General features: G+C 46.6%; 1 long non-coding RNA gene across 1 annotated transcript; it reads right to left on the bottom strand.

Annotated features, from left to right (window-relative positions):
* Positions 1 to 1136: 1136 nt before the first annotated feature.
* On the bottom strand, positions 1137 to 20077 carry LOC142601148 (uncharacterized). The gene is made up of 2 exons (XR_012834767.1): positions 19923 to 20077; positions 1137 to 1183 (listed from the first exon to the last, which is right to left on the bottom strand). It is a non-coding gene; the product is annotated as an uncharacterized LOC142601148 (long non-coding RNA).
* Positions 20078 to 20160: the final 83 nt, after the last annotated feature.

The following is a 20160-nucleotide window of genomic DNA, read 5'->3' on the forward strand; positions in this document are numbered from 1 at the left end:
ATCCTACTCCTCCCAAATAGCAATCTTGATATTTCTCCACATTTTGCCCTCCTCTTTTGGATTTCTGTGTTTCTCCTCCTGTGTCCATAGGTACCATGTAGTTTCTCCCTTCATGCTGCTGCTGCTTCTCTCTTCATCAAGGGCTGTTTGGGTAGTTTTGCAGTCCTATGGGTTGACCCATGTTCCACAGTGGCTCTTCCAAGTGCCTTTGCTGCCTGGGGCTGTTGGATGGCAGAGTCAAAGCTGCTCTCTGCTGTTCAATGGCCTCTGGCCCAGGTGAGCTTTGTTGAGCCAGGGTCCCTGTATACTGGGCATCCTGGGACCTGTTGGTCCCCTGAGCTTCAAGTTATGTGTTTGTCATTCTTTGCCTTGCTCTGCTGCTATGCTCAGCTTCTTCAATCCCCAGCATTGCAACTGCAATTGCAATGGCCCAGCCATCACATGCCATGCATGGCACAGCACAGGGAAATGCATCTTCAATTTCCAGCTCACAGTGCTTGCTGCAGGTGATCACCAAGACCTCCATCAAGAAAAGCAATAGTCAAAAAGTCTTATGCTACATAGCCATATGTTTTCTGCCCTTATGAGTGAGCAGGTTTGTTCTGTAAGGCTGCGATGGTGTCAGAGAATCTGGAATCTTTGCAGGTCTTGCTTAGTGCATATCAGGTTTTTGTGCAGCCTGAATCCTGTCATCCAGTGCCAGAAAGGAGCTCCTGTGTGCTGAGGCAGTGGTCTGCACCAGCCTTCCTCCCTGAGCCAGCATCTGGCTGGATGAGCATTGTAGTGGCTCTTCCAGGGGAAGCTATGGCATTCATTTTGCACCCCAAGACAGGGTGACCCCAGGGACACCTCAGGACTCTCGGGGCAGGTCCTGGTGGTGGGCAGCAATGCAGTGCTGCAGCTCCTATGGCAATGGGGAGCAGCAAGTCTGCTGCAAGGAGGCAGCTCTGGGATAGTCTCTTGCTAGGCCAGCAGCTTGCAGACGGTCCATCAGAACGCAGAGCCATGGACTAGGGGGTGAGCTGGGAAGCAGGAAGGAAGATGGATAGGGAGGGCCCAGGCCATTCCTGCAGCTAGGTTTTCGCTGAGCAGTCATATCTCAGGTGACCCCTTTGCTCAGCACATGGGAAAGTCTGTAGCAGATTCTGGGAGGTGCTATATATGCAGAGTTTGCATCCTTGCCCTAGATGTAAAAAAAACCAAAAAGGGTTCAGCGCTATCTACATAGCAGCCACCATGCATCAAAGTCATAATTTCACTTCTGTTGTTCATAAATGGTGATATGATTTTGTTTTTCCTAACAAGTGTATTGGGTTTGCATGGCAAGGTTTGGTAGTGGGGGGCTACAGGGGTGGCTTATGCGAGAAGCTGCTAGAAGCTTCCCCTATGTCTGATAGAGCCAATGTCAGATGGCTCTAAGACAGACCCACCGCTGGCCATAGCCAAGCCCATTAGCAACGGTGGTAGTGCCTCTGGGATAATGTATTTAAGAAGGGAAAAAAAAAAAAACCCAAAACACGGAGCAGGAGCTTTTGCAGCCAGAGAGAGGAGTAAGAAGATGTGAGAAACTTTGCAGACACCAAGGTCAGTGAAGAAGGAGGGGCAGGAGGTGCTCCAGGCGCCGGAGCAGAGATTCCCCTGCAGCCCATGGAGAAGACCATGGTGAGGCAGGCTGTCCCCCTGCAGCCCATGGAGGATGATGGGGAGCAGAGATGCCCCTGCAGCCCATGGAGGACCCCACGCCGGAGCAGGTGGAGGCACCTGAAGGAGGCTGTGGCCCGTGGGAAGCCCACACTGGAGCAAGCTCCTGGCAGGACCTGTGGATCTGTGGAGAGAGGAGCCCACGCCAGAGCAGGTTTGCTGACAGGACTTGTGACCACGTGGGGGACCCACGCTGGAGCAATTTGTGAAGAACTACAGCAGGTAGGATGTACTCACTTTGGAGAAGTTGGTGGAGGACTGTCTCCTGTGGGAAGGAGTCCAGGCTGGAGCAGGGGAAGAGTGTGAGGAGTTGCCCCCTGAGGAGGAAGGAGCTGCAGAGACAACGTGTGATGAACTGACTACAAGCCCCATTCCCCGTCCCCCTCTGCCGCTGGGAGGGGGGAGGAGGGAGAGAAATCGGGAGTGAAGTTGAGCCCAGGAAGAAGGGAGGGGTGGGAGGAGGTGTTTTAAGATTTGGGTTTATTTCTCATTGCTCTGCTCTGTTTTCTTGGTAATAAATGGGATTAATTTTTTTCTAAGTTGAGTCTGTTTTGCCCATGACGGTAATTAGTAAACGATCTCTCTGTACCCTTATCTCGACTCATGAGCCTTTTGTTATACTTTCCCTCCCCTGTCCAATTGAGGAGGGGCAGTGATAGAGCGGCTCTGGTGGGCACCTGGCCTCCAGCTAGGGTCAACCTACCACACAAGTAATATGACATAGGGCATCCACTGAAAAAATGGAGTGAACACTTTATTACACCGCAAGGTCCAACATTCCTAAAGGTATGTGGATACTCCCTAAATTTAATATGGACACCCCCCCCCAAACTCAAGAGAGAATTGAGTATAATAATATGAATAGTTTTTAGCAGCTTCTTGCTTTGTAACCAGAGAATGAAAATGAATTGGTGTAAGTCTTATTTTGGAATATTTTGGCCTCATCCCAGACTAATTAAAAAAGTTTTCTTTTGTTCACTTCCACCAATACAGAGCATGTATGATGCTTGTAAGGGAGATGGAAAACTCCTGCATCAACTTACTTGTCCTTACAAATAGTTTGCTGTAGACTAGCCTGCAATGTTCAGTGTTAATAGAAAACAGAACAAGATGAGGAGCTTGTCTCATCTTCTGAGCATTTAAGATAACTTTGCTACTAGACTTCTCTCACTGGATTGTGAAATGGTGTTTTGTGTGTTGGTGATGGGCTGTAATGGGATCCCACAAGAGGGTCCCACATCATTGCTTAATGTGCTGCTGAGCAGGAATCTGGAAAAATGCTGACCGTTTTTTTAGGATCTTGCAGCACCAGAATTGCAGTGAAGCGCTGTTAATGGAGACATCTTTGAAATACCTCGAGTCAAAATCTGCCACCCACAAATGAACAGGGCATTCAAGAGATTATCACTAGCAGCCTTTCTCTGCTAAACAGCTTACTGAATTTCAATATTGCCAATGGAGTGGGCAAACTGGATAGTATGAACATTAATAAACATAATATTTTTTTTTGCACAGTCCCCAAGGTATTATTTTTCCCTCTTGTTTAATGTAAGGAAGGTGCAGTGTAACTATGGAAACCTTCAAACTCACTTCACCCAAGTTTGGGGGGAGGGAGGCAGGAGCAGAGAAAATGAAGAAGAGATGCTTTTTTCTTTGGCATATTTCTCACAACTCCTAGATCCCACAAAAGCAAGACTCTTAGGGGAAGGCATTTCTCTTGTTCTGTGCAATTTAATAATAATTTGAACACAGCAAGTTCTCCATCTTGGTCCTTGGTCCTTATGTCCTGGATCCTTCCACCCATTTGGCTGAGCCTGGGCTTTCAGTGCCTGGATGCTGCACAACTCACCATCTGCATAGGAAGGAAATAGTGGGATGAGAATCAGAAGTATGGGGAGCTCTAGAGGGTCTTACAGCCTCTACAGGTGGACTCACAGCAAGAGCAGAAACAGGAGTTGGTTCCCTGCTCATTACCCTCTCAGCCAGTACTTCCATTTGTGCATTCTTGCTTTCATCCCAATGATAAAGCTTTTGGTCCTGCCTTTCCCTGTGAGAGTGTCAGTAGTGGAGACTGTGCAGCCCCTGACTGCCCTTTAGGCAAAGGGAGTGGTGGGACAAGATGAAGGCACTGGCAGGCTAGGCAGAGTAAGCAGCCCTTCTGTCCCAAGGCAGAGTGAATTTGCCGCTGCAGTACTAACATGCAATGCATGGGAAAAAACCTCCTTTGGTTCAGGAGACAAATACCGCAGGTGTTGGTGAGACCAGAAGTAAAACGCCCTGAGAGTACAGTTACAGAAACTAAAAATGAGCAAAAGCAAAGGGCACTGCTGTTTTGTACTTTCTTTCTCAGCTGTATCAGCAATTGGGACAAAGTTAGTGCAGGCTCAGGACCATTAAGATCAAACACCATTACATACTGGTTATGATCAAAGACTAGTACTCACACGCAATCACACAATATACTGTTTGGCACACTGGTACTGCAGCTCTGGCCACTGAAACTTTAGCCCAAACCCTTCTGTTTAGGTGGACTATGAAGGCATCAAGGGAAAAAAAAATAAAAAATTTACAAACTGCGTAAAAACTTGAAAAAGTCATACAGAGACTTTAGAAAGTAGTCAATAAAAATAAGATATTACAATGTGTGCATGACTAGGATTGGCAGGGTTTAAGAAAACAAGAAAGGAGGTCTATGAGGACAGTGAGTAAAAGAGAGATTCTAGTGATGCAGTAGACTGAATGCCAGCCAATGGAACTTATTAACTATGGTGGAGAAAATGCACGTTCACTCAAACTGCATTTTTGCCTTGCCCGTCTTTGGAATGGATCAGGAGATTGTTCATGTATCAGAGCAGGAGGAAATACTTCACACGTCAAATCAGTTTTATTACAGACAATCACATTTTGATCAGTAGGCCGTGATCCATTTGTATCCACAGGTCCAAAAACAACAGCTGAGGAGGCAAGCCAGCTCACTGAGATCCATTCTTGACTAATACTAGAATAATTTCAATTGTAAGGAAAGCAGTTTTGCCCAGGACCTCAGGAGACCATCTAGTCCAACTCCCCCCACACAAGCAAACACTCTCAGAGCTGGTCCAACTAGATCTGGTTCCTGCAGGAGCAAATCTGGAAACAGTGGAGGAGTTTCCAGTCTCGGACACGCTAACATTTTGCACATGGTCAGATGGTGAGTGGAATGACCTGGCGTTATCAGATATAGCAAAAATAATGGAGAGACAAAGAGGAGATTGGGGTAACATGGATGAGATTAATAATTAGTGGCTGTCAACAGCGTATTCTGGGAAAGAGGTTTGACCTGGATTTTATTTTAATGAGAGGCAACAAGTTTGCTTGGCAACTGCAGGCATTTGCATGGACCAACCATTTTTTCGCTTTGGCAGCACAGTGAAGCTCTTTGCAGCATTTCTGCAGCTTGTGCTGCACACCCCTTGAGTGGGTGAAGTGACAAGCGTGAGGAGGGGCTTCAACGCAGGCTGAATAAAGCTGTTACTCCCTGCTTACCCTGAAGCGTTTACATCCCTGAACAGCTGATTTAAGTCAATCTTAGATAGCTGCTGAGAGATACACAGTTTAAACAAACCTCCCTGAGGCAAAATAAGGAACCTCTGGAGGTGGCCAAGGATCTTGTACTGAGTATTTGCTGCTTTCAGGCAGGAACCTGTTCCCATCTGAATATGGTAGTCATCTCGCCAAGTGCTTCCAGAGTCATACGAGGCCAGCACTAGGCAGATGTATGCCCCATCTCTGCCTTAGAGATCATCTAGTAAGGAGTGCTTAAACTCAAGCAAAAGGTCTGACGTTATGATTGGACTTGATGATCTTAAGGGTCTTTTCCAACCAAAATGATTCTATGATTTTATGCTGTTTTCAAAATGGCATCATGAGGTACAATGTCCGAGATCCTCATGAGTCCACAGAGATGCCCTTACCTTTTGCTGAGTCTGGCTCCAGTTGCTTCCTGTGGCAACAGTCTCCATTTCATCAGCTAGCTCAAATGGTTTTAGGAGGGGAGTGGGATGGTCTGTTTTCCTTGTGATGTTTGCACTGCTCATCTCTACCAGGTCATGGCGTTCCCCATGTTTTTCTGGGCTTTCACCAACATTTCAAATGCTTTGCCTGTTCTGCATGGGAGGCCTATGGTTCAAGAACTTCTTCTGAACTTGTTAAGGGTCAACATCTGCTATTCTCATAATGTCTGGAGCAGGGTTTTGCTAACAGCATGGATAACTCATTTTTCTACTCCTTTGTTGTTCCTGGCTGGTCTGATGATTAAACCAGCCTTAAAAAATGCATTCTCTTCAGGATAAATTTAAATACAACAATGGTTTAACTTCTCAGCAGTATTCTTTTCTTTTTTTTTTATTTCACTCCTGGTGATATACCAGAAGGTTCACTGGGTTTGAAGTTAGCAATATATTTAAGTAACCTTTTGAATCTTTAAGATTTTAAGTCTCTAGCATTAACATATTTTTGGGTTGTAATTTTCTGTGCTGCAATGGATGTCTGGGACTGTCTCATTCATAGAAAGCAGGGGAATATTCTCAAAACAATTTTTGATATATGTTTTTTACTGTTGGTCAATAAGGTTGGGGCACCTGGTTCCTTTCATTCACACACTGAAGACAACTTATCAGGCAAATGAAAAAATAAAATAAAACCCCAGCTTTTGCTCTTGGCTTCCCAAAAGCAAAAAGCCCTCAGTTCATTTCCTTTGGCAAGGAATTGCTAGTTTCTGAAATCAAATGTTCAGCTTCATACCCTTGCAAGGATATCGTGGTGGGTTGACCCTGGCTGAGGGCCAGGTGCCCACCAGAGCTGGTCTATCACTCCCCTCCTTCTCTAGACAGGGGAGAAAAAGTATAACCAAAAAAAACTTACAGGTCGAGATAAGGACAGGGAGAGGTCATTCACTAATTATCATCACGAGCAAAACAGACCGAACTTAGAGAGGAAATTCATCTTATATATTACTAAGCAAAACAGAGTAGAGGAATGAGAAATAAAACCGAATCTTAAAACACCTCCCCCCACCCCTCCCATCTTCCCGGGCTCAACTTCACTCCCGGCTTCAACCTCCGCCCCCCTCAGCGGCACAGGGGGACGGGGAGGGGGGGTTACGGTCAGGTCATCACACGGTGTTTCTGCCGCTTCTTCATCCTCAGGGGGAGGACTCCTCTCATCGTTCCCCTGCTCCAGCGTGGGGTCCCTCTCACGGGAGACAGTCCTTCACAACCTTCTCCAACGTGAGTCTCCTCCACGGGGTGCAGACCTTCAGGAGCAAACTGCTCCAGCGTGGGTCCCCCATGGGGTCACAAGTCCTGTCAGCAAACCTGCTCTGGCGTGGGCTCCTCTCTCCATGGGGCCACAGGTCCTGCCAGGAACTTGCTCCAGCGTGGGCTTCCCACGGGGTCACAGCCTCCTTCAGGTGCCTCCACCTGCTCCGGCGTGGGGTCCTCCACAGGCTGCAGGTGGAATCTCTACACCCCCTCATCCTTCCTCCATGGGCTGCAGGGGGACAGCCTGCTTCACCATGGTCTTCACCACGGGCTGCAGGGGAATCTTGCTCCGGCGCCTGGAGCACCTCCTCCCCCTCCTTCTGCACTGACCTTGGTGTCTGCAGATGTTCTTACATCTTCTCACTCCTCTCTCTGGCTGCAAAAGTGCTGTTTTTTTTCCTTCTTAAATATGTTATCACAGAGGCGCTGATTGGCTTGGCCTTGGCCAGCGGCGGGTCCGTCTTGGAGCTGGCTGGCATTGGCTCTGTCAGACACAGGGGTAGCTTCTAGCAGCTTCTCACAGAAGCCACCCCTGTAGCCCCCCCCGCTACCAAAACTTTGCCACGCAAAACCAACACAGGATATATATAATAACATTTTCACAATGGCCGTCCAAAAAAAGAGAACAAAACTCCCTGATCACTTCTTGAGCATGACCACGCAATGACTAGGACTTTTTTCCATGGTGGTTGTTTCTTCTGGGAATCTTTTCAAATGACCTGAAGATAAGAGACTGAACAAAAATCTCTGCACAGATTTGCTATTGCTTGGAAATAGCATGCTTGAGGACACGATGTGCCTTCATCAAGGAAGACCTCTATTCTTTGCTAACTGACAAATAGTCACACCATAGGCCATCTGTCCTATTTTCTTGCCAGGGTTAATCCCGCACTTCAATCCCTGAAGCTCCCAAAATGTTAGCTCTGGTTAATGGTCTTGAACTACTCCAGGGGAATCCATGGGCACTTACGCCTCTCTACCATTTCTTCCCTTGTAAAATGGAGGCATTTGCACACCCTGAGTGGTTGCAAAGACCTGCATTGACTGCAGACGATGGACTTGATATATTGTACTTGATTTGGTTATTAGTAACTTTGAGTTTTTCCCTCTGAGGCTGAAGTATTCTTTGTTGGGCAAACCAGACAGGGTTTTCCTAAGGCAGGAGGAGGGAGGTGAAGCAGTGTGGTCAATGTACTCTATGGGGTTAATGGGGCTATGCCATTCCCCATCACTGAATGATTTGGCCCTCTGTGCTAATACCAATCCATGGGTAGCGTTCTGGAGCAGGGCATTCCAAACATACTGTTAAAAAACATCTCTTTCATTTATTTACAAATGCTCAAGCAACTTTTTATGCAGTATTTTTTAAATGATTCACTGTACATAATTTAAATTGCATTGCTTTACTTGGGGTAGGGGGAGGGGGGCAGGGAAAACTTACTGTAAATAGTTATTTTATTACTGGCTATAGACACTGCAAAAAAAGTATTACTTTAACTGAAGTTGGAGTTCCAGTGAAATTTCTCAACATGGAAATTAAACCTGTTTCTTAGGAGACTGTAACTCCTCTTCTTTGGGCTTCCAAAACCTCTTTTTTTAACCCAAAGCCCAGTACAAATATAAAGTTTTTGCCTTGTAGTTTGGCTCCTTTTTGGAAAGAGAGCATTGACCTCAGTGATGTCTTGTTGCGGACATACTTCCAGCTGTGCCATTAGGAGAAGCTGCCGTCATTAGTTCAGCTGCCTGGACAGCATTGTCCACAACTAGACCAGACATCACCTTGGCCTTCGTGTCCTTATCAGTGGGTTGGACTGTTCATAGGTCACAATCTGTCACATGAACTTTGAACAGAAAAGAACTTGATTTCAGGAAAATTTAGTGTCTCGCATGCTTTGCTTTCTTCTCCTTAAGTGTGCTATCCTAGGGTGCTGCTGAAATCTTCTTTTGTTGATGGAATATTTCAACAGCTTCTTTAGAAGGATGTCAAGCAAGCAGAAAATCAAAGCATGTATTATGCATGTGAAGATACTAGTTCTCAATTTTTGTACAGTTGCTTAGATCAAATCTTGACAGGATGTGTCCGCAAAGTTGTTCCACTGATTTCCACTCAGTCTCCAATTGCCTAGAGGCCCCAGCCCCTGAAAACACATGACAGCATCAGCCGCGGTCCCTTCAGGGGTACTACCTCATGGTGTGGGTAAACCAGCATTAGAGAGATAAAGTGGAAAACACAGCTAAATAGGGAGCAATAAAAAGAAGGAGGAACACATCAGCAGACTGTTAGAAATGTTGCCGCTTTCTGGCCCTACCGTGAATCTTCCCCAGTCCATTTCATTGCAGAGATAGGTGCCTCATGGGACTCCATTCTCACCAGCCTTCTCTCTCAGAGCCAGCTGCCAGGCTTTTTGTCAGCTCTCATCCATGGCTGTTTGAATGTGGAGATGTCAGTGCACCTGGTGCACACCTGGGCTATGAGTTGGAAGTACTTCCTAGCCACATGTCCCAGGCTGCATCTAGCCCTGCTGAATGGTCCTGTGGTTGATCTTGGCTGGTAACCGGGTGCCCACCAAGCTGCTCTATCACTCCCCTTCCTCAGCAGAACAGGGAGAGAAAAATACAATGAAAACCTTATGGGTCGAGATAAGGACAGGGACATCACTTACAACTACCATCACAGGCAAAACAGACTCAACTTGGGGAAATTAATTCAATTTATTGCCAATTAATAACAGAGTAGGATAATTAGAAATAAGAACAAATCTAAAAACACCTTCCTCCCACCCCTCCCTTCTTCCCGGCCTCAACTTCACTCCCAACTTCTCTACCTCCTCCCCAAGCAGTGCAAGGGGATGGGGAATGGGGGTTGTGGTCAGTTCATAACACTTTGCTGCTCCTTCCTCCTCATGCTTTTCCCCTGCTCCAGCATGAGGTCCCCAGCTCCAGTGGGTAACCCATGGGATCCAGTCCTTCATGACCTTCTCCAACATGAGTTCTTCCCATGGGCTGCAGTTCTTCATGAACTGCTCCAATGTGGGTCCCTTCCACGGGGTGCAGACCTGCCAGAAGCCTGCTTCAGTGTGGGCTCTCCACAGGGTCACAGCTTCCTTCAGGGCACATCCACCCACTCTGGCATGGGGTCTGCCACAAGCTGCAGGTGGGTATCTGTTCCACCATAGACCTCCATGGGCTGCAGGGATACAGCCTGCCTCACCATGGTCTTCACCACGGGCTGGAGGGGGATCTCTGCTTCGGTGCCTGGAGCACCTCCTCCCCCTCCTTCTTCACTGACCTTGGTGTCTGCAGGGTTGTTCCTCTCACATTTTCTCACTCCTCTGTACCGGGTCCTGTTGCTAAGCAATTTTTACCCTTTCTTAACTATGTTATCCCAGAGGCGTGACCACCATCGCTGATGGGCTCAGCCTTGGCCAGCAGCTGGAACCTGCTCTGTCTGACATGGGGGCAGCTTCTGCTGTCTTCTCATAGACGCCACCCCTGCAGCCCCTCCCCTACTGAAACCCTGCCACATACACGAAATATGTACAATGTTGTACATATGGCGTGGTGATACCAGCCCACTTCATTGCATACTCTATGCATACCTTATGACAGTTCCAATCAGGACTGCTACAGTGCCTGCACAAGATGAGAATGAGCCCATGGTGAAGTCACTCAAGTTCAGAGAATGGCTGTGGAGATTTAGGAATCCAAAGGATTGGCTGAAAGGATTGGTACTAAAGCAATGTTTCTCACTATCCCTCCCAGAAGTCATTGTGAATGACCACTCCCAGTGTCAAAAGCCAAGAATGCTGCTCCATGTGAGGTAATTTTTAAATTGAAGGTAGAGATGGAGCATGGGCAATGTGCACCACAATGTCTCAGATCAGTGGGAGCTTTTGCTTTGGTTTCTGGGGTTTTTTTTGTTTGTTTCATTTTGTTTTACCAATGTTTGTAGACAAGAGAGACTGCTAGTCCAGATTTTCCAACATACTTGAACACCTAAGGATAGATAAAAGGATATCTAGCACTCACTGTGAAGCTTTTCCAATATGTATTTATAACTTTTGGCACCTTATCACTAACTATGATACCTAGCAGAAGCAGCATGGCTCAGGAGTGGCAAGTTGCCCTGAACCAGCAGCAGGGTACATGTAACTCAGCTGTCAACAGGTAAGACTGTTTCATGTGGAACCTACTACCATATTGCTGCCCACTTCTATATGAAGAGCGTGAGTCATTATTATACTTTGAATTCCTGATGGAGCAGACTGGGGTTCCCATCAGATTTCAAGCAGCAGATTTTACCTGAATGTTTCACGAGTGAGCTGTAGCTTGAGGAGAATAATCACAGCTTCCTCAGTCAACCACAAGTCTTCTTAAGTTTGATGAAGCACCTTCTCTTATCTTTCTCATAATATAACACACTGAATGATTATGGCAATAAAGATCATAGAATTATAGAATAGTTTGGGTTGGAAGGGACCTTTAAAGGTCATCTAGTCCAACACTCCTGCAGTGAGCAGGGACATCTTCAACTAGATCAGGCTCAGAGCCCCATCCAACCTGACCTTGAATGTTTCCAGGGATGGGGCATCTACAACCTCTCTGGGCAACCTGATCCAGTGTTTCACCACCCTCACTGTAAAACATTTCTTCCTTATATCTAGTTTAAATCTACCCTCTTTTACTTTAAAACCATTACCTCTTGTCCTGTCATTCCAGGCCCTACTAAAAAGTTTGTCCCCATCTTTCTTATAAGCCCCCTTTAAGTACTGGAAGGCTGCTATAAGGTCTCCCCGGAGCCTTTTCCTCTCCAGACTGAACAACCTCAACTCTCTCAGCCTGTCTTCATAGGATCTGATCATCTTCATGGCTCTCCTCTGGACTTGCTCGAACAGCTCCATGTCTTTCTTGTACTGAGGACCCCAGAGCTGGATGCAGTACTCCAGGTGGGGTCTCACCAGAGTGGAGTAGAGGGGCAGGGTCACCTCCCTTAACCTGCTGGACACGCTTCTTTTGATGCAGCCCAGGATGTTTGTCTTTCTGGGGAGCAAGCACACATTGCCAGCTCCTGTTGAGCTTTTTATCTACCAACACACCAAGTCCTTCTCCTCAGGGCTGCTCTCAATCCCTTCATCCGCCAACCTGTACTGATACCAGTGGTTGCCTCAAGCCAGGTGCAGCACCTTGTGCTTGGCCTTGTTGAACCTCATGAGGTTCACATGGGCCCACTTATCGAGCTTGTCCAGATCCCTCTGGATGGCATCCTGTCTGTCAGGCATGTCAACTGCACCATTCAGCTTGGTGGTGTCTGCAAACTTGCTGACAGTGCACTTGATCTCACTGTCTATGTCATTGATGAAGAAATTATATAACACAGGCCCTATTAAGTCCCTGAGAATGAGCGGCACTTTGGTGGGGAGCCGAGTCCCAGAGGCACCCAAACAGCTGCTGTTGCTGTTAGCACTTTCCTTGGGAGCAGGGAACAGAAAGGTTTTTTGCCTGCTCTGCAGAGAGTTGGAGGTGCTGAAGTCGGCGCTGGCAGGGTGGCTTTTCACATCCTCTTTTACAGCGTGATCATGCTTACTTACCACGCCCAAGAGAGAAGGGTCTGAGATTCCCCTCCAGATGCTGGGATGTGTGAGGCAGAGAGTACAGATCAGTCTCAAATCTATTCTGTTTGTTCTGCATTTTAGACCCTGGCAGCTCAGCTGCCCAAGCCCAGATCACCTCCACCAGTTCATATGACCTGCAGACACGGGAGGTTTTTTTATTTTTATTTTTTGAGTGTTGCATTAAATTTCCTCAATCTCTGACATGTCAGGGAGGGAAGAAAGAAAATCTCATCACCTCTTTTCTCTAGAAATACATCTTAAAGAGGAGATGACAGTATGTTTTAATTTTTTAAAAGTTCTCTCAAGCAAAACGAATATTTATTTTGTGCCTGAAAGCATCTATTTTCTGAACCATAACTTCTAGTGTCTGTTACTCATAATGTGTCCTTTGGATTCTTGACATTCCCTAGAGATGTCCCCATCCCTGGCAACATGTCATTTATTAGGACTGATTTTTTCAGACCGAGTGGCTTCTGGGATGACACTGGGGTCATCCTCAGAAAGACAAGACAGGCTGGCTCTCGTTGCTGTGAGAGTAGTCCTCCACTACCAGCTCTTAGCACTCCAGCCTCTTAATTTTGTGCTACTATTGGGGGCAGCTGACACAAGAGCTGACTTTTTGATTGGTTCTTCACTACATTTGCTATGTCATGAACGAGCCTTTGGCATATACGTCGAGCTGGGTGTTGCTCAGACAAGTTGTGTAGATAGGAAGCAACTGAACATAAGATGCTTGGCTGCCAGGTAGCGGGACAGCCCCGGAGAGCAGCCCAACAGATTATGATTTTTGTGTCAGTAAGTTCCCCAGCTCATAATGCATCCTTGACACCAGCACAGGAAAGAGGCAAAATCAAGACACTAAGTGCAGGCTGGGTGAGAACTCTTCATGCTGGCAGTGTCACCTGTGTTCCTAGCACTGACTGCTAAAGGTTATTTAACAACCTAAGCCTATGCAACAGAGAGCTGTCCTGAGGGTCTTGGAGTCATTGCAAAAATTGAGATACTGCAGGTAAATCAATCATCTGTTGGTCTGACATGCATCATTAAACCATATCAATAAAAGATGTGTATGGGGTGACTCAATGACAAACACTGCATTACTTGGTCTTACCTCTTTAAGTACAGTGTTTCTAAATAAAGAAAAACAAAGACCCCAAATAGTCAAAGGAGCTATTCCAATTTAGACCCTGTAGATTTAGTGCTGGTAGTAAATGCCTTTGTCCTGTACAGAATTTCTGCCTTCCTTTGGCATAATTGGTATCTTTCAGGATGACTAGTATCTAAGTTGCCTGTTCTGTTCTTTGTTGTTTATACTCATGTGCCAGATAGAGGCAGGGATCTGAGCATGCAAACAAGAGCTTGCAGCTTTATTTCATTTCCTGCCACCCTGTGACAGTGGCCCTAGCAAGACAGTCTTTGCAAGAGGAGGTCAGCAGATGCAAATGTCCAGCTTAACTGCAGCTGCTGTTCCCATATGATTTCTCACTGCACCCTCTATTTCACATCAGCTCTCTGGGAAGTCAAGTGTTGAACACCTGTAGTGAAGTCTGGTGTGACAGACCCCTGCGAGTTCCTGCTCTTGGAGTCTGCTCATGCCAGCACAATAGTGATGATGGATTTGTACTAAGACCCTGGACTGGTCAAGTGTGCAGTCACTGTACTAACCCTGCCAGAGCAAGTGTCCATGTCCCCCAACCACGGAGTCCAGCAGAAGCTCTTCAGAGCTGTGCCACTGTGCACCTGAGTGCTAGCAGCTGTTTTTTTGAGACAGCAGCCTTCTGCTTAGCAAATGATCCATGTGAGACAGGTGGAGCATGGTTTGTTACTGCCAGTAATGGAAGAAGAACACATAGATAATGTGAAAAGGTGAACAGTTGCTTTGTTTACTACTCCTGTATCTCTGGCTGCTGCCATACAGAAATCAGCTATGATGCATTTGATGCCAGGTGGCAATAATATTTAGATCTCAGTAGAAATGTGTATTTCTTTAAGAGATTGAGCAGTACTGTCAGATGAATGTTACCCTGGCTAAGAGGTATCTTTGAGCAGCCTTCTGGGCCTGCCAGACCCTGCTTTACATATATGGTTATTGGTCTGTATAACTGATTGACTGCTTTTCCCATTGCACAGCCTTCAAAGCAGGTGCCTGGCAGTAGCCATCTATTTCAAGAGGCATGTAAATTATCTTCTGTCCTGCCTGGAACTCAGTATACCTTAATGGACCTGGCCACAGGAAAGATTCAATCTACTTCCAGCTTTCACTTTGGCATGTTATTGATGTGTAGCTTGTAACACTGCACCTCAGCAACACTAGAGAAATGATGGCAGTAGTCACATTAACCTTTCCAATCAGCTACATGCTGGTTTCACATTGCTTTGCTAAGAGCCTGCCAGTGGCTTTTGGGACTCACAGATGCCATCTCAAAACAATTAAATACCAAGGAATGTCATTGCTGAAAGACTCCTAACAGCTATGGCAGAAATACCCAGGCACCTTCAGAACTCAAGTGTGTTTATGACCTTTCTTTTGGCTTCATTAGCAATACTGCTGTGCAATTTCATGTTAACTGTTATGAATAGCCAGTGCACCTGCTCATTTCCCTGCTTGACTCTGAGCACGACCAGCAGTTGCAAGGCCTGTGCTGATCACCTACGTATCAAAAGTGGAAGAGTAACCAGGCAGAGCAAGCAGCAATTGCTCTAAATACTTATGTTGGTATGATTTTGTATCGGGAAGAAACAAGGGTTTCACCTGGTGCCACATCACACAGTGTTGTTAGATGCAGCATCACTACAGCTGCTACAACTCTGTCATGCATATCCCTGATAATATGGACACCTGGGATTCATGTGTCACCTCCTCCATAAAACTGATGCTTATGCCCAAATAGTATGAAAAGTCAAGCACCCAGAAGTGTTGAAGAAAACAAGTCATCAGCCAAGTGTGAGACCAATGGACTAAAAAAAGAGGGGGAGAGGCAGAGAGAGTGTACTGACCGGGCCAGGAATGTTTCTGACTACAATTCAGTGAGCAATTGTATTAAACACCCACTGAAGATTTCAAATTACTGAAAGCTGTCTGGTTTCAGCAGCTGTGCAGTATCTCTAGATCAGCAGAGCCGTATTGTCTTTGCCACTCTCCTTGGCAGCTGGTCTTTGGCCCCAGAGATACACTTCTGTGGCGATACTGGAGTTTTACAGCATGGGAGCCTCCACAGACCGGCACAGAAGAGGAGGAAACGAAGCACTACACAAACTGCAGGCAGGAGCAGAAGGGTAGCATCTGCGAAGGGAATAACCGATTTTGCTGGCACAGAGCAAAGGAGTGACCACTGGGGAGATGGTGTGCCACAGTTACTCCTGACTGGCTGAGGAGAAACAAAGTTTTGGCAGAAACCCTAAAAACAGTCTGGTACTAAAAGGCAGCAGCAATCTGGCAGGTATGCCCTCATGGATACTGCTGATGGCCTTGGTCTGGCATCTTTAATGACACCTTCGTGAAACAGGATCCTTGACAGTGCTTGTCAGTCCCCAACATGTACAGAAGCAAACCCTTAAAGTGCAGGTTTCCATGGAGAATGCATTATATTTTCTCCTGGCAACCCTCAACTGGCTATTGTGTTTGCAGAGTAAGGCTGATTTGGCGTTTAGCAAGGAAGCTGGGGATGGGGCCCCTTCCATGTGCCACCAAGGCCTGGGATCAAGGTGGGCATCTGGGCTGAAAGCTCTCTGGTTCATTGCTACCCAGTGGCCCAGGCAGGGAAGAAGGATACAAAATATCTCCTCTACCTGGGAGGAGATTACCGTTCTCTGGCACACAGCTGTTCCCATCGCACCTGGAGGACCTTCCTACTCCTTTTTAAAAATGCATTTCCTAGCATTAGTTGCTAAACAGCTAAATACTGCTGAGTATGTCACATTATAAGGTCACCCACAACTGCCTGTGCTATCTCACCTCACCTTGAGCCCTGGGAGCAAGGTCTGGCTGATTTTCCTTGGTACAGTGGAGTGCCTATGCCAAACAGCCATTTCTGTTATTTTGGAAACTTGTTTATCAGAAACTGTTCAAGACAACAGCCTCTTCCCTGCTGAAGCTCACCCAAAGTCAGTCAAGTCCTTCTGACTCCACTAGGTCTCAGAGCTCCTCCTCTTTAGAAATGTTTCTTCTTGCACATCCGAAGGTCCCACCAAGGAGAAGCCAAAGCAGTGTAATGCATTTAGTTGACATATTGCTTTTACAATGGGAAAGCCTACCTTGGGGATAACTTCAAACAACAGAGATTTACACACAATGAACCAGGCAAAAAAATAGTGTTTATGCTATCAGTTGTTAAAAATTATCAGTCTTGCTGAAACAAATGAGCTAGATTGACACTGCTACTATTCAAAGATAGGAAAACCCTAACCAAAATCACATCTCCTCTGAAATTTTTGTCTGCTGGTGTCAGAGTGTACTATTCACCCTTCATTGGAGCAGGCAGCCTACCTTTGAATGGTCCATTATCAGGTGGCGTTGCTGTCCCTCCCAGTGACAGCACTGTTCACACATCAATGATTAATATTGGTTCAAATCTATTTTACTGCCAAGTAAAAGTTATCACTGATGAAAAAACAGGAGCAAATAAGGTTTGCTCTAAAATGTAAGTGATAGCATGCCCAAACAGTAGGTTTACTGTAATTGTTTTCAGTTCTGGTAGGTTATCAGATATGATGGGATTTTTCTCTATCCTGAGACAGCGAAGAGATAGCTGGTAACGTCACTTTGCTGAAAGTATTCCAGTGCTGGACAGACCAGATATGTGTCTCACAGGAGTGCAGTGGGATGCCAGAAGTGCCAGGCTGCCTGATGGATACCTGTGGAATGGGGCTTTTTCCACCTCAGCTTCTCACCACAGGGAGAATGGTGGCTGCACAATGGTGTTTTAACAATCAGCTATTCCCCCTTCTGGGCTGATTACCCTTCTGGTTCCATTTCCCCACCACATGTACATCCTTTCCTGCCTGCCACGACAGCACCACGCTGGCACTAACCAGATGCTTCCAGCGGCTCAGGCCATCTGCTTTCTCTCTAGCTTCTCACAGCATCAACCCCACCAGCTTCTTGCACAGCAACCAAGCACTAGCACTAGGTGCTTGTCCGAGGCCCCAGACTTTTGCAGGCTACTTGGGTCTCTGTGGAGCTCAAGGCACATGGGTAGACTTAGCATGCTATTTCCAGCTCTAGGGAGAGAACTCTGGGTTCAACCAGGTAAGATAATAATAGTTCAGAGCTAATGGAACCAGATTTTTTTAAGAGGGTCTAAGTGAAACCCCCAGGCCTCCAACCCCCAAAACCATTCTGAGGCAATTCAGAACTTTGTTACCTTTTCAGACTTGGAAGGTTTTGCTCCAAGATAATGCAGCCTTTTGGGAAGTCTCTTCTCAAAATGTGGGTCCATTTTCTTTTTTTTTTTGGGGGGGGAGAGAAAAATAATTGTAATAAACAATTCTCACAAAGGAGGAAATCTGTCCTTTTTGAGTTGGATCTTGAAGCTGAATGACCAGTAGTGAACTCCAGGAACTGGCTTTCAGGACTTTTTTTTTTTTTTAACTTTTTCTCCATCTTTTATAGTCTGTACACCATACTGAGAGACTGGCTAGTGCATAAACCAATTCCCATTGACAGAAGACAAAACACACTCACTCCTACATTGCTGGCATTGACCAGCTGCACCAGTGTGACAAGGTACAGTTGCTAAACAGTCATTTCACTGGCTGCAAATTTTTTTCTGTGTAACAAATTTGTACAGGGCAATTTTTTTCTCTCCAGTAAATGATGCGCAGAAAGTGGCATTTCCATTAGATCACCCAGTGCATAAATAAAAAAAAAGAATTTAATTCTCCATGTGACACAATTACTTCCAAAAGGAAGAACTAGAAATAAATACTGCAGCAAACATATCTGCAGGAATTTATAAGAGGCTAATTGGTTTTATCCTTAGTGACACTGTCAGGGTTACATCCTGAAATATGTGGTATCTTAATGCTGTGAGAATGGGCATGTTTAAAGTGCCTGAAGATAAGATAAAAATCCTGTTTAAAAGATTATGTCTCATATCACTTTTCTGCCAGCAGTTGGTCTGTCAGCACACTACAGGAAATTCTTCTTTACAGCTTCTCAGCATATTTTTGTTCCATAAGGTACAAAGCAATCATTGTATTACATGTTGAATGTATGACAAATACTGAACACATTGCAGGTTGTGTGCTTCTGCTCACTAATGCAAATTAAGCTATTCGTTATCACTTTAGTCTTTAATACTGGAACTAGTACATCAGGAAGAAGAATGGTAATGCAGTATATGAAAATGCCTGTACTGCAGAAGAGGGCAGTCAGACCAATAACTCCACTGGCTTTGCTGCACAGGAGGGAGAAAAATAACAGGGGAAAAAGTTGCTGTGAATCATTTCCAGCAAAGTTTTCCCTGCCCAAAAAACTGTTCTGAAAAAGCAAGAATTCATCCCCTAGCATTTTGCCTTTTCATTCTTGGTGTAATAATGCTTCATAGCCACAGTGCACCATGCAGGAGGATTCCCACCCTAAGGGTACACCAAAGGGTATAAGGTGTCCGCAGCATGCTGAACTGCCAGGTCTTGTTGTTACACTTGCTGTATGAGTTAGTTCAGGATCTTAAGCAGTTGCTAAAGCACATTTGGTGCTTAAGCTGCTGCAGTTCAGGGGACTAACAGAGCTGTGGGGAAACTGCAAGCTGTGTTTGACAGCATTATTGTCAGGCACAGGGGAGCCTTCTAAGCCACGGGCAAAGTTCATCTGTGCAGGAAACAGCTTCTGCTGGAGCTCACCTGCCCCCTTGGATCAAATGGGCCCCAGCACCCACGGAACAGCAAGCACACCATGGCTGCCACTCTGACCAGCAATGCAGAGCCACCAGAAAAAAGCTGTCTGTGAGGAGACACCTCATCTAACTGAGCATCCATCCACCAAGAGCACTGCACAGCCCACTGCGCCTCAGGTGCGTGAAAGGCGAACGGAACCACCGGGAAAGAGATCACAACTCCTAGGAAAGTCAGAGCTGCCGCCCTAGTGTTCATACGAGCACCAACACCAAACCCAGCGCAGCGCAGCACCGCACCGCACCGGTGACCCTCAGCTGCACCCGTAGCCCATCCCCACGGCTGCCGCAGCGGCGGTTGCGAGGGCAGGAAACGCTGAGGTACCAGCGGATGGCTATTTACTTCGACTCCCTTATGCCTAAGGCCCGGCCCGGCCCAGGCGGCAGAAGGCCGCCAGGGCGCAGCACGCGCCTACCTGCCGCTCCGACGCCGAGGGCCGTCACCGCCGCCTGGCCCCGCCCCTGGGTGGGGACCAGTCTCACGCCGACTTCGGGCAAGGCCTCGGCGACCGTTGGGGTCCTGCGAGGGGTGTTTGCTGCGGGTCTGTCCGGTGTCTGCCTGTTGTTGTACCGTTAACTGTGTAGCTGCTCGCGGGAAAGGGCCGGGGCAGGGGGAGCGTTTCAGCAAGGTTTCATCGGAGTGTCAGCCATAAG

Source organism: Balearica regulorum, chromosome 3 (genome assembly GCF_011004875.1).
Source record: "Balearica regulorum gibbericeps isolate bBalReg1 chromosome 3, bBalReg1.pri, whole genome shotgun sequence".
In the NCBI taxonomy this organism is placed as follows: domain Eukaryota; kingdom Metazoa; phylum Chordata; class Aves; order Gruiformes; family Gruidae; genus Balearica; species Balearica regulorum.